This window comes from Peromyscus maniculatus, chromosome 3 (genome assembly GCF_049852395.1).
Source record: "Peromyscus maniculatus bairdii isolate BWxNUB_F1_BW_parent chromosome 3, HU_Pman_BW_mat_3.1, whole genome shotgun sequence".
NCBI lineage: Eukaryota > Metazoa > Chordata > Mammalia > Rodentia > Cricetidae > Peromyscus > Peromyscus maniculatus.
In genome coordinates this window covers 150,469,027-150,483,131 of record NC_134854.1, presented here as the reverse complement: position 1 = coordinate 150,483,131, position 14,105 = coordinate 150,469,027, and the positions used below count along the sequence as shown (strand labels likewise).

Genomic DNA, 14,105 nt, shown 5'->3' with positions numbered 1-14,105 from the left:
CCGATGTCCTCTCCTCCCAGCCCTGCTCCCCTTTTCCTGCCCTCCATTCCCTAGCTTTGAGGTGTCCACAGAAAGTTAAGGAGCCTCTGGTGTCTGATCTGTATATTCTGGGACATTATCAGGGTACAGTAGGCTGGCCCTGCTCTGTCCCTTTTAGTGGCTGGTATCCTGCGTAACCAGTCACCTGCAAAGATCAGAGTAGCAATGTGGAGGAGGCAGGCATGCCCAAAGGATGCTCTGCTAGCTTAGTCTTTAAACTGATGACTTATTAATCAAATACGTATTTCCTCAGAAGGCCCTGTGTGAGAGCAAACCTTTACTGTCTCCCTTTTTCCAGTAGGGGAAGGTGGAGTCATTTGTCTCAGGTCATAATTGGGAGGGGCACTAGGGCTGTCTCCCTACCCTACCCTTTGGGCATCACTGTCAGATCAACTACTCTTCCGTCCACAGTACAACAAGCACCTGTCATGCACATCGGCCAGCCGAGCCCAAGCTACAGTGACCCTTATGTCGAAGCCATGGTCATCCGCCAGATCTGACAAATTCCCAGAGAAGAAGGGTGGCCTCAAGGGGCTCTTTGAACCGAGATTCCCGAATGCTTTGGTCTTCATGGAGTGCTGGGTAAGCCCTGGGTCTCTTCTTCCTGCCTTCACTCAGTGCATTGGGACGGTGGAAAGGGAGGGTGCAGTGCCCTAGCTGTGGAGGAGGTAACCAGAGGGAGAGAAGAGGACACGCACAAGAGGCCCCTGCTGGTGGGAACCAAGGGCTGGACCAGGACCAAGGCTGGAGGGCTGGGGATGGAAGGAGGCCCTTGTTTTTGGTCAATTCCTTCCTCTCTCCTTATGTCCCCCCTCCTTTCTCTCTACACTGGGGTAGCCCCTTCTCCATTCTAGGCCGGGCTCCTGCATAGAGGCACACCCCTAGTCCAGAGCTCTGGTGCCTGGGGCATCCGGGCCTGGGCAGAAACTGGGACAAAAGAGTGCTGGGACCAGGAGGGGCTGGCACAGAGCGTGTCGCCTGAGTCGTGAGTTCCTGGTGCTAGTTCGTAGTCAGCCCTCCGCTGTCTGTCTGGAAGTGTTAACCCTGATAGACCCTAGCGAGCAAAACTGAAGGAGAGAGCAGCGTCTGTCTGTCTGTCTGTCTGTCTGTCACCGCTGCTGGCCAGGCCACGGGAAAGGAGGTAGCCACGTTCCTCTCAAGCAGTCCCATCCACAAACGTGGCCTGTTCTGCTCTCCTCCCCTCACTTCTGGGGAGGTGGTGGGTGGTTAGAGCTGGCCCGCAGGATGCCCTCCTCCGAGACCGGGAGGCACAGAACTGCCCTCATCTTCATTCTAGGGCCTAGAACACACGGGGGGTGGGGTGGGGTGGGCAGAGGGGAGGAGGCCATGCCAATAGACAATGAGTGAGGGCAGGAAGTCTTTCAGGCACGTGACTGAGCTCAACCATGGAACATTGGCCACGCCTGACACCAGGCCTGGGAGGCCCATTCAGAGCCCTCTTCCCACCCCCTTTCACTTCTGCCAACCCGGACTGGTTTTTATCTGAAGCACTTACTTGGTTGTCAGCGCTGCCCCTCGCTCTATTCATTTTTGTTTGTTCTTATTTGCGTGTTTATTTTCCAGTACTGGGAATGGGCCCGTACCCTCCTATGTGCTCCTGACAAACTCTCTACCACCACGCAGCTGCATCCCCTCTGCCTCCTTCTCACAAGTTCTCATTCTCCTTGCTCCCCGGCCACTCAGCGATGTAAAACCTTACTGCTCCAGCACAGCATGCTCGCACAGCCCTTAGGGAAGAGCATTCCTGGTGGCTTCAGGCCGGCATGGAGGGCCCAGCCCGGGTCTCACCTACAACGTGGGCCCAGTGGCCGGCTCTCTCCAAAAGAGGGGAGAGCTGGTGTTGTGGATGCTTTAGTTCACCCTCTGCTTCTAAGCAGTTGTGCCTGGCTTTAGGAGTGGCCAGGCTCTGTTAGGCAGAGAGGACATAGGCCATTTCCTCACATGAATAGGAAAGACAGAAAGGAACAGAGAAGTGGGGGAAGGTATGTGAGAGGAAACAATTGAAAGCATAACTGTGAGGTGAGCTGGATCCTCAAAGGTCATAAATCTGCAGTCTGATCAATGTGGGGATGGGAGATAAGGAACCTTGTCTTTGTGTGTGTGTGTGTGTGTGTGTGTGTGTGTGTGTGTGGTATACATGCTGGGCCTTGCACATGCTAACACACACTACTCTTGGCTGTACACAGCCTATTGATCTTTCTAACATGGTTGTTATTAACCACAGCAGACTTTTTATAATGAAAATCATTAACGTTCCCTAGCTACAAACCACAAGCTCCCAGAGCAGTGAGTTTTAGCTGCTTGTTCTGAGTTCCACCTTCTGAGTGATAAAAGCCAGGCTTCTCTGAGCACCGTCACCTTAGGGAGGCTGAGCTGAAATCAGGAGAGAGAAATCAGAGGCCAGGGCACTTTAGCAGCCATCCTCCATCTGTCCCCATGGGAGGGGCTCAAAGGCAGAAAACTGTAGTGAGGAGCATTTGCTAAGAGTGAGAGTCTGGGTCAGTCATGGGAAGTCCCCTGCCCCCTGGCCTGCTCCCTCCTCCTACCACTGTCTGCTGTGGGATTGGCCACACACACTTAGGAAGGGAACCTGTCCAGGCAAGAAACTGTTGCCTGTCTCACAGCCAGCCTTCTCCTCCTGCCTGTTTGCTCAGTCTGCCTCCCAGGGGCTGGAGAGCCAATGAGAACCTGCCTAGGGCAGAGGCCACTTTGGTTTCCCCCTGTCCCAAGCTGCTGCCTGTACCCCCACTGAGAGTTAGCGTTCACACTGAGGGGCTGTGGTGGTAGTCCTCAGCATGCCCGGGCTTATCCCCAGTGCAGATGGCACCAAGGTGCAGCAGAGGAGGAGGTGGGTCTTCTGGGTCTGACATTTCTCCCAGACACATACCATTACATACCAATGAATCTGAGCCTCTCTCCTCCCATCTCCTCAGCTAGCAATGGCTCTCTCAGCTCATTTGTCACCTGATACCCCACACCTGTTCCAGGTCCTGTTTGGGAGCTGCCCATCTGCACAAATAGGGTGCAAGACATTTAGAAGGCTGGTCAGTGAAGGGGCTTGGCTGTCTTGGACTGTACCTGCAGGGAGAAGCAATGGTGGGCTCCAGGGACTAGTGGATATGCTAGTGGGGTAGTCTCCTGTGGAAGTGAACACCATTTCCTGAGGTTCTACATCCCAGCTCCAGAGCAGTTTCTGGGACAAGTGTGGGATCCCCCACCTTCATTCAGCTCACATCTACTTTGATCTCAGTTAGAAATTCCTTCATAGTAGAAAAAAAAAATCTTTCACCTCTTTCAGCTCAATGGCCCTCAACAGTGCTGGCCCGGGGCTGTCTGTCTGTCTGTCTGTCTTAAAGGGAGTCCCAGGATGGAAGGTAAAAGGCCTGGAGTGTATTTGAGATGAGGTCCAGAACTTAGGGGTAAGTAGGGTTAGGTTCCTCTGCATCCTTCTTCTCACTTAGCGCCACCCAGAGGTAAGAAGTGGAACAGCTGTACACAACCTTTATTGAAGGCCAGGAGGGCCAGGCACTGAGGTTTGTGGAGAGCAGCATGGTTCTTGTCCCAAGAACCTTCCTCTGGGCAGATAGATCATGGAAGCATGCCAGTTTTGTGAGTAGCTCCTAGGACACAAAGACAGGATTACTGCCTGTGTGTGTGGGTGTAACAACTTTTTTTTTCCCCCTGTATAGGGTCTCCCTAGCATGGTGCACAGAAAAGTCTTTTAGATGCCACAGCCACTGAAATGTCTTCTCTCACAGATCTATAACTAGTTCCACAGATCCTTGCTGTCATTATATTGCTTAGCATGAAATTAAGGTTAAATTATTAAAAAAATATACCACAAGCCACTCTTATACCCACAATCCTAGTGTTTTGTGAGGCTGAAATATGAAAACCAGTCTCAGCCCAGCCTGAACTACCTATAAGAATTCTACCTGAAAGAAGAAAAGAAGATCCCACAATGTCATAGGAGGATGTGTAGCAGATAATTAAAGATGGCATTGACCAGAAGCCCGTGGCCCTGGTGACTATAGTCTGCAAATCAGCACCATTTCAGGCTCTGACCTCATTCTTTGACGCTCCTATATTCCCAGGCAGCTACCTTTTTTTTTTTTTTTTTTTCTTAAAGCTTTTTGCAACAAGTTTTTGCTGGCCAGTAATCCACTACACAGCCTGAGTCAGCCTCAAACTCATGGCAATTCTCTGTCTTAGCCTCCTGAGTGCTAGGATTATAGATTCAAGTTGCCACGTCCTGCCTTCCTCCTAGCAGGGTTTTTTTTTTTGTTGTTGTTGTTGTTGTAGTTGTTGTTTGTTTGTTTTGAGACAGGGTTTCTCCGTGTAGTTTTGGTGCCTGTCCTGGATCTTGCTCTGGAGACCAGGATGGCCTCGAACACACAGAGATCTGCCTGGCTCTGCCTCCCAAGTGCTGGGATTAAAGGCATGTGCCATCACCAACCCGGCCCTCCTAGCATTTTTAAAAAGGCATGGTCCACATTTCTGCTCCATGTTTCTAGTCACAGCAGAATCTGAACACACACACCATCCTTCAGCTCCTTTCAGGCCAGTCTGACATACTTGGTCTCCTGGGATTGGTCTAAGACTTAGTGGGAGAGAAAGCCCTGGCTCTGGTCCTCAGTTATCCCAGGAAGAACTCAGGCCATGGTCGACCCACATCTGCCAGACTCACAGGTGTCCTGTCTGCCTTGCTCTACACTGTCCAGCTGCCCTCCCTAGAGGGTCATGATGGAGGCAGGATGGGGAGACTGAAACCATCCTGGGTAGGGAGTGGAGGGGGTTTAGTAAGGGGACTGTTTGTTTCAGAGGTTGACTATTGGCCTGAATGCTGTTGTAATTGCTTTTTCCTTCCACCTATTGGCTACATTTAATTAGTGCACGGTACATTGAGCTATTTGCTGTTCCATTTCCTCATGGAAATACTTCTGAAAGAAATACTTCCTCTGTTCCATAGCTGCTTTCCTTACTCGGCCTGTTTGTGTTCATCTGCAGTAGTAAATGCAGGTCCTTCTCAGCATTTTTGTTGCTACATAATCTCTGCATTGCCCCATTGGGCAATTACCCCCTTCACCCACCCCTGCAGGAAGATCTTCCTCCAGGGAAACTGCTCCATAGGAGAGAAAAATGGTGTCTGAGTGTCCCCTGGAGGTCACTGAGGATAGAACTGCCTGTGCCTTGTACTCTTGATCCTGCCCAACCTGGTTCTGGTGCTGTCTTTATCAGTACAGGAGATTTGGGGCATCAGAACCTGAATCACGGCCTCTGTGTTTGTACAGCCTGTGCTGTATGGCAGTGATCTGAAACCAGCTGTGCAGGTGGTGGACAAGGCCTCACCCTGTCTTTTGTATGTTATTTGCAGGAGGACGGGTAGAATGACCATACTGTGATAGCCAAATAAGGCAGACTCCTGTGTGGAACCTAGGTTTTATATATACAAATACATATATGCCTATATTTACACATATAAAAGACAGAAGTAGAAGGGGGGCTACTTGGTGGGAGGGGCAACAAGAGACAGTAATGGGGTAAACATGCACCGATATAAATCTGCCATAACAAAACCCTTAAAATGCCAGTGTTGCCAAGGGTGGTGGAGCACCCTTGGAATTCTGGCTCTGAGGAGGCAAAAGTGAGAGGATTGCCACAAGTTTGAGACTAGCCTGGTCTGTAATAGCAAGTGAACAAGCCAGACACTCAGAACAAAAGGAAACAAATGCAGCCCTTTGTAATATAGCTATGTGCTTCTTCCAATTTTGGCAGATGCTAATTTAATGTAGATCCAAGTTTTGGGGTGAAGAGTCCTAAGTGTTAGAAGGCCCAGAGCTTCAGAAATAGCATTCCCACTGCTGAGTCTCAAGGCAGGGAGCTGGCCTATCTAGCACTTTCCTCCACCTGCTGGGTTGAGGCAGCATTAGACTGGAGCCCTCGGACCTGGGCCCGACAACACGATCACTAGTCAGCTGCATGGCCTTGAACAAGGCCCACCTACATCACTGAGGCTCTTTGATAAACTAAAGCTGTAGCAGGAATCTTCAAAGTTCTTATTAATAAAAACAAACCCAGAGCCAGTTATTGGGGTGAACGCTGGAAGATCAGAGAAGCAGAACAAGCCACAGCTACCTCACCTTGCCAGTTCCTCAGCTGATCCTGTTTCCTCAGACTGGATGCCTCTCAGCTGAACTGCTGCTCAAAAGCCTAGAAGCTTAACCGGACTCTAGTTCCTGGTCCTCACACCTTAAATACCTTTCTTCTTCTTGCCATCACTTCCTGGGATTAAAGGCGTGAGTCACCATGCCTGGCTGTTTCTAGTGTGGCCTTGAACTCACAGAGATCCGGATGGATTTCTGCGTCTGAAATGCTAGGATTAAAGGCGTGTGCTACCACTGCCTATCCTCTATGTTTAATATTGTGGCTGTCCTGTTCTCTGACCCCAGATAAGTTTATTAGGTGCACAATATTTCGGGGAATACAATACCACCACATGAAGCTGCTGATAGGGAAGCAGGAAGGGCAAGTTTCTGGTGAGCTCAATAGAACCAGGAAAGGAAGGAAGAACATCTTGTCTGGAGCTTAGTAATGAGCCGTGGAGAGGACTATGGAGAAGATAGGCGAGAGGCAGGGCTGGTGAAAGCTCCACCAGCCAGGCCAGGGGCTCAAACTATGCCCCCTCCGGCGGCTGAGTGGCTCTCTGGCTGGTTTGGACTAGTGGTGCAGTCAGAGCTGTGTTTTGAAGAGGATGCTCAGAGCAGTTAGGATGAAGCAGAGGCGGGAAAGATGGTGCAGAGGAAACTGAGCGAGTGGCTGAGTCAGAGATTTGAAAAGAGCCATGGTGACTTAACCCAGCGGTGCGGGGAGATGTGGTGAAAGGCCCGCCTAGGACCGTTTCTGGAAGAGCATCATCAGGGACCAGTGACAGGCTGTCTAGAGGGGGACATGGAGGACTTCCCAGTGTGCTCTCTGTCAGTCCTCTGTTCTGGCTTTCTGTCCTCATGGTTCTTCATATCAAAACTGACTCTGCAAAGGTTCTCATGAACTCATTAAGATGAAAACTACTAATACAGGTTTACATGCTTGCAGATTAACAAGAACAAAGTCCGGTTATAAAATTCTATGTCTCAGAGACAAACTTGAAGATCACATTGCTAGAGGTGTTAACATCTATTATGGTTTGAATCTTGAATTTTTCCCTGCAGGCTCATGTCTTGAATGCTTGGTCCCCAACTTGTGGCAGTACTTTAAAGAGTACGGAGACTAAGCAGTGGGGCCTGGCTGCCACAAATTGAGCACTAGTAGTCAGTCTTTGAAGGTTATATCGACCCTGGCTCTAGCTTACACTCTCTGCTTCCTGGTCACCCGGGATGTGAACATGTAGCTCTCCTGTGCCCCATGTCTTCCCGCACTGAGAACTCTGAAGCCGTGAGCCAACATAAGCTTTTCCTGTCTCTAGTTCCGTTAAGTCACAATGATGCAAAATAGCCAATGCAAAAATGTGGTACCAGTGAAGTGGGTTGGTTCAGTGATCAGCCTGATTAGGGGGTTCCTAGGCCTTTGGAGCCCACTTGTGGAAGTAACATAGAAGAGTTTGGAGGTACAAGCTAGAAAAGTCCCAGTGTGCACTGAGTGGACTTTATGGGTCTGGGAAGAGTATGAAGGTCCAGAAGATATGCCTCTAGAAGTGGAGGCAGGAGACTGCTCATAGGTTCCAGATGGGGACAGGACTGTACTTGGAATTGTGCGAGGCGTTTGTGTTACCTTCTGGTACAGGATATTTACAATCTGTTGTATTTGAGTGAGTCTGAATTTTAGAAGGCAGTGGACAGATTTACTTGAGAGGAAATGTCAAGGCAATGTAATATTCCGGCTGTGGCATCATCATTGCTGCCTGTTCGCCAGGTTTACAGCGAGAGCTAAAGGCAAAGAGTGAGACAAGAAGATCTGAAACGTGTATTGGGCAAGGAAAGGGGTGGGAATACAGCTGAAGTTGCAGACAAACCAAATGTAGACAAAAAGATTGGTTTTTTTGTTTTTGTTTTTTGAGACAAGGTTTCCTCTGGGTAGCTTTTGGAGACTATCCTGGAACTCACTCTGTAGACCAGTCTGGCCTCGAACTCTCAGAGATCCGCCTGCCTCTGCTAATTTTTTTGGTTTTTGTTTTTGTATGAGTGCTCTATCTGCATGTACGCTGGTGGCTATTTTGAGAGCTAAGGAGACTTTACAAGGTAGGGCATGGATGGTGACACCGGGCCACTGGTCCCTGGCCTTGGAAGCTTTTACCTACCCCAGGTTCTCTATTACTACTCCTCATCCTGTGACCAGATGCCAACTGAGGCTTCTGCTACCATGGCTGGAATGTGGTGGGATATTCCGTCATGCCTGTCCCACTAAAAGGGTCTGAAATGATATGTCCAAATAAATATTTCCTGACATTGTCTGTCAGGTATTTGACTATATAATGTAAAAATAAAACAGTACATCTAAGCAGGTGCCAGAATCCCACGTGGGCCTCAGCAATTTTGTCTCCTATTGTTTAGGAAACAACCAGATTTTACTCTAGGCCTGGATGTGCAGGAGTGGACACCTTCCAAACCTTCCTTACAGGCATCCTACACCTTCCGGAGCATGACCAAAGCATGAGCCAGTCCAGAGATTTGTCCATAATTCAGCTGTGTCTTTCACAGCTGGGCCTGGGGAGAGGAGAGGTTTTCCCCAATCACACAGCTCTCTAGAGGCATAGGCAGATGAGAATGGGTGTGTAAGGTCTGTTCCCTTCTCACCTTTTACTCCACAAATGCTGAAAAGTGGTCATGGATCTGGGAATATAGCTCAGTGTTGGAACAGTTGTCTAGTAGGTGTGACCAGGGGTCAGTCTTCAGCACTGAAAAACAGTAACAACAAAAAACTGTTTGCATCATTTTTTTAAAAAATTATTTTAGAGACAGGTTATGTAGCCCAGAATGGTCTCAAAATTGCTAAGTAGCCTGAGGATAACCTTGAACTTCTATCCTCCTGCCTCTACTTCCCTAATGCCAGGATTATAGCACTGTACAATTACATGCAGTTTTGTGTGTTACCTGGGGATCTAATACAGAGCTTCATCTTCATGCATGCAAGACAAGCCCTCTGCCAGCAAAGCCCTGCTCATATCCCAGGCTTTGATGTAATGTGTTTGTTTTATTTCTTCTAGTGCTTGGAATGGAACCTGGGCTTTTGCTTCCTTGCTATTTATTCTCTCTCTCTCTCTCTCTCTCTCTCTCTCTCTCTCTCTCTCTCTCTCTCTCTCTCTCTCTCTCTCTCGTATGTGTGTGTGTGTGTGTGTGTGTGAAGGTTCAGGTACATGGAAGTTCCATCACTCAGGCCCCTGGGTGCCCTCCTCCACCACAGCCTCATGTTCAGCACCTGCCCCATCTCATCTGTTGCCACTGTTTCCAAGTGTCTTAAGCTTCTCTCTTCTGGAATAGTATCTGCCTGTCCTGTCACTGCTGAATTGGAAGAGCCTGGTTTATTGCCCATCAACTTCAAAGGATGCCTCTGCTCCTGGATCCCCAGCCTCCTGCTTTTTCCTCCTACTTGACAATAATTGGATTGTGGCACCTCCCGTGGAGTTCCTGGACTTAGTCTGGAGGTAAAGGGGTTCATTGTCTATTCTGTTCTTGGGATGCTGCAGACAAAGCTGTTGTATGGTCGTCTCTTTGGAGCCGGCCTCGGGCCAACTAATGTCCTCCCCAGGAGATTCTGTACTCCCTGGGGAAAGAGCAAGAGGGGAGCAGAATCCAGCAAGCTTGGAGAGAACCCACCAGGGTTTCCTGGTTCATTTGAGAACCAGCAGGAAGTTGGGTAGGTAGTCCTAGCTTCAGTACTAGCGTTCAGTGCTCACTGAGCGTGGCCACTACTCAAATCATAGCCCTTGGTCCCCTTCCCAAAAGCCTGTCTTCACCTTCATTCACAGGCTGGAGCACCTGATCCAGTAGAACACACAAGGTACAGTCTGGTGGAGAGATCACCCATGGCTTCCTTGTCCCTGGCTTTGACCATCATATCTTTGTCTCCCCTGTAGGTAATCATCAACAGAGGCTTGCAGGAAAGGTCTCTGTGCATTGTACACATCTGGAGCTCAACACCCTGTCTATGAGCTGATGACAGAAAGAGAATCAGAGAAGAAACGAGTGTGGTTATCAGGGACTTAGAATCTCTGCAGGGACAACCCCTGGAAGTCTCCACAATACTGAGCAGAGCACTCATGACTTCCCACCAGGAGCAAACTGTCTGGTCCTGCAATGCCAGACCCCCAATAAACCCAAGGTATCTTGCAGTTTTCAAAGGAACTGAAATGGCTGTATGAGCTGGAAGAGCTGAGGAGAGGACGTACCTGAGAGCCCCAGTGGACTCACCCAGGAACATCGCCAGATATTGGCAATCAACGCCTGAGGGCCCCTGTGCTGCTACCATAACCTGCACCCGGTGCTGCCGGTTTACACTGGGGACTTAAAGACAAATGGCATGTAGGCCATCAACCCATGACTGCTGTGCATGATTGTGTGTGTACTGTCTAGCCAGGCCTGCACCCATGGCCCTGAGACAGCTACCAAGAAAGGCCACAGCATTTCCACCAGGGCTGGAATTTAGGTGTGGAGGTGACAGTTACTGAAAGGTAGCTTGCTTCTGCCTGCAGTGATTTCCTCTGTGATCATGGCTGGGACACTAGTTCCAGATCAATGTAGGGAGGCCAGAAGGTAGCCATGCCAAAGCTGGGCAGGGATATTAAGGTAGGTGCTGGGCATCAGCAGCCATGTGTGTGACAAAGGGCTTGCAAGTTAAATACTATGGCAGTCAAGTGATTTCCAAGTCCTGCCCAATTCTTGGACTGTGTGTCCTGACTCAGTCATAGCTGAGGGACCTGTTATAGGTGACTTTCTGGGAGCCAGTGCCAGGCCAGCTCATGTCCTCCCCAGGGGTTGCTGTGCTCCCTGATGTGGGTCAGGAAGAAAGCGAACCTGGTGGTATTTGGAGGCATTTGGGTTCAGCAGTTCTGTCCACAGTGCTAGTATTTCTAGCTGCCTGAGCTTGGCAAGCTCCTTCACCCATCACAATGTACATGCCTTCACCCCTTTTCTCTGCATAGTACCTGACTTCTAAGAGCTATTTTCTTTTCAACAGGAGAGGATATCTGTAAAATGCTTGGTGCAAACTGCACCACAGTGGTCTGATCTCCTTTCCTTACTCCCCTCCCTTTGGAGGGCTGGGGTCTGGCTCTCTTGCTCCCTCATGGCTCTATGGTATCTTCTTCCCCAGTAGGAACTGTAGTCCAAGTAATCTGGAGCAGCAGATCCAACCTGGGAGTGTTTGTGTGTGCCCCGCTCTCACAGCGGTGTTCTGAGGATGCAGAAGTGAGCAGGGCAGCAAAGAAATGATGTTGCAGAGTGGAGGTGAGGAGCAAGGGCTCTGGATTCAGACCACACTAGAACTCAGTGTGCAGCCTGAGAGCTAGCTGCACTTAATTGCACTGTACCTCAGTTTCCCTGTCTGTAAAATAGGTATAAAATTAATCAACCTCATGAATGAACAGTGCATTCTAGTGCTGAGCACACCCATCAGTTCCAATAAATATGTATTGGTACTAACTGACTCCAGCGGAGGAGCCAGGGGAGGGAGCTATGCAGCAGGGTGGAGTGGTCCCCACAACAGTTGGCCTTCTCTCCCACAGATGGGAGAGATCAGAGGGTGGAAGACTTGAAATAGGTGTCCCTTGAGGGATGGGAAATAATTGTTGGTGTTGTTTCTGTAGTTTTGGGCTCTGGGGTGGTTCCCAGCGCTGGGCACAGGCTGAGCAAGTGTTCCTCCCATGAGCAACAGTCCCAGTAGTTTTTAGAGGAGCAGATGGGAGTAGTCTGACTTATCCTAGTTGGGGAAGACAAGCAAGCCTCCCCAATCCCTTTAATCCATGTTCTTGACCACCCCAACTCTTACCCCCACCCTCTGCATCAGAAAACAATTTAATGAACTCCAGCTGAGCCACATGCTGGTTGCATGACTCTAGTATTCATGGAGATCTGTTCTCAAGGAGAGAAGAGAAAACCAAGGTCCCTGCACTAAGTCTCCGAGCCAGTGGCATGGGCCTGCCTGCAGAGCAGACAGAGGAGTCTGTGTTTGCAGTCCCCAAAGAGCCCCAGTCTTCCTCTCCCTGCCCCTCCTATCCTGATTGGTGGGAGTCCAGGAAACATGTAGCCTGCCAGCCCTGGGCACCTCATACAGGCTACTGGAGGGTAGCATGGAGGCAGCCTCTTGGCTGCGGGGAAATGGCAGACATAACCCTTTCCTATCAGCACAAGAGGTAGGCTGATAATGATGTTGGGTCCTAGTGTTGGCCACAAGCATCCCCTCTGTCACCTGACCTCAGTGGCCTTGAAGAGCTTTGCTTACTGTCCAAAGAGTCACCATAGAGGAAAGCAGCTTTAGCTGCCTCTCCGCTGGTGTGGTGCTCCCTGGGCCAGTGGGATGGGGCGCTGGTTCTGCTTCTCCATCTGTTTTCCCCCCACACCTGACTCTAGCCTTCCTGACTCCCTGACTGCCCATAACCTCCTCCATTTGGCATTAGCACTCATGGCGCCATGAATAGTAATGTCTTTTCTCTTTCCTATTGGCCACCTATGGCTAATTTTTCAAGATACCACTAGTGGTTACCTCCTGTTGTGGCATGATTTGGTCATGCCTGCCTTTGAACCCATGCCACGAGAGCTCGCTCGCATTACATAGACCTGACTAGGGCATCTCCATGGTTCTGACAGTGTCACTGATGGGGGTCTCACTTTCTTGCCTGTGCTGGTCTCAAAAGTCTGGGCTTCTGTGAACCTGCCTCAGCTCTTCAGAAGCTAGGACTCCGGCAAACCCGGCAGTCCTTTTGAAAGATGAAGAAAAGAAGGCCTGGAGAGCTCAGCTATTTTGCTTTGGTTGTTAATGCAGTTTTTTACTTGCTTTGTGCATATTTAACTTCTGAGGTGTGCCAGACACTGAGAGCATGCCAATGAGTAAAATGGACAATAATCCCTGGAGCTTCCACTGGACTGAGGAAGGAGGAGGAGGAGGAGAGGAGGAGACCTGTCGGTTGTGGGAAGTGGGATAGAAATGGAGGACGTCAAGGTTGCTCTAGGGGAGGCTGCTGAGGCCCACATTGGTGTCAGTTAATGAAGATCAGGCAGAACATGTTGGAGGAGTGAGGGGACAGCACTTCATAGAGAACTATAGGTCCCAGGGGCAAGAAGTGGATGGAGATGTCCCCAAAATCAAGAGGAGGCCCGAGTGAAAGAGGATGATAGCCCCCAAAGAAACTTTGCAATTTGGTTTTTGTTTACTTGCGTAAGAATGGGGAGTGGCCTTCCTTCAGGGCTAGAGCCCAGGTGGTAGAGCTGACCAAGGTTTTTTATTTTTAAGCCTATGGATGTCTGCTGTAATTTTGCATTTTTGCTGTGTAAGCCCATGTCACCTCACCAATTTTCAGTAAAGTCTGTTACAAACACAAAGGCCTCTGCACATATTTCTTTGTACATGAATGACAGAACTCTGCACTTGTCAGTGGATCACAGACACCAGCAGCCGGCATGTATTGGAGCAGGTACACAAGGAACACATGCACACCAGGGAGGCACACACTGGACATGAATAAGGCTCACTGAGCCGTGGGAACAACAGACCAGCACCAAAAGTCCTATGCTGACATGGTACAGAGTTACTGATCGGGGTGCAGTACACGGCCAACATTCCTCAGACACTACAGAGTACCTGTCAGTTAAAGCTGCCTCTCTGATTGGAAAGCACTGGGGGCAAAGTTCAGCCAGCATCGCTGTGCTACCCAAGAACAAGTGCATTCAAAACTACCCAGGCTCTGCAAACCTTTGATCATCTATTTCTCCGCTGAGCCTCCAGCAGGGGGCTCTTTGTTCAGCTTCTAAGTACTGTGCTTTCAGAAGCACAGCCTGTGCACTTAATGGACAGAAATGGATTCAGGAATCATTGTATTTGAAGAGAGGTCTGAGGAA

General features: G+C 49.7%; 1 long non-coding RNA gene across 3 annotated transcripts in view; it reads left to right on the top strand.

Annotated features, from left to right (window-relative positions):
- LOC107402565 (uncharacterized) overlaps window positions 1–13,589 on the top strand; it is a 29,944-nt gene extending 16,355 nt beyond the window's left edge. For all 3 annotated transcript variants that reach the window (XR_013050180.1, XR_006070623.2, XR_006070624.2), the window contains 3 exons: window positions 451–621; window positions 9,534–9,697; window positions 10,130–13,589. This is a non-coding gene — a long non-coding RNA (uncharacterized LOC107402565). The remainder of the gene's footprint in view (window positions 1–450; window positions 622–9,533; window positions 9,698–10,129) is intronic.
- The last annotated feature ends 516 nt before the right edge of the window (window positions 13,590–14,105 follow it).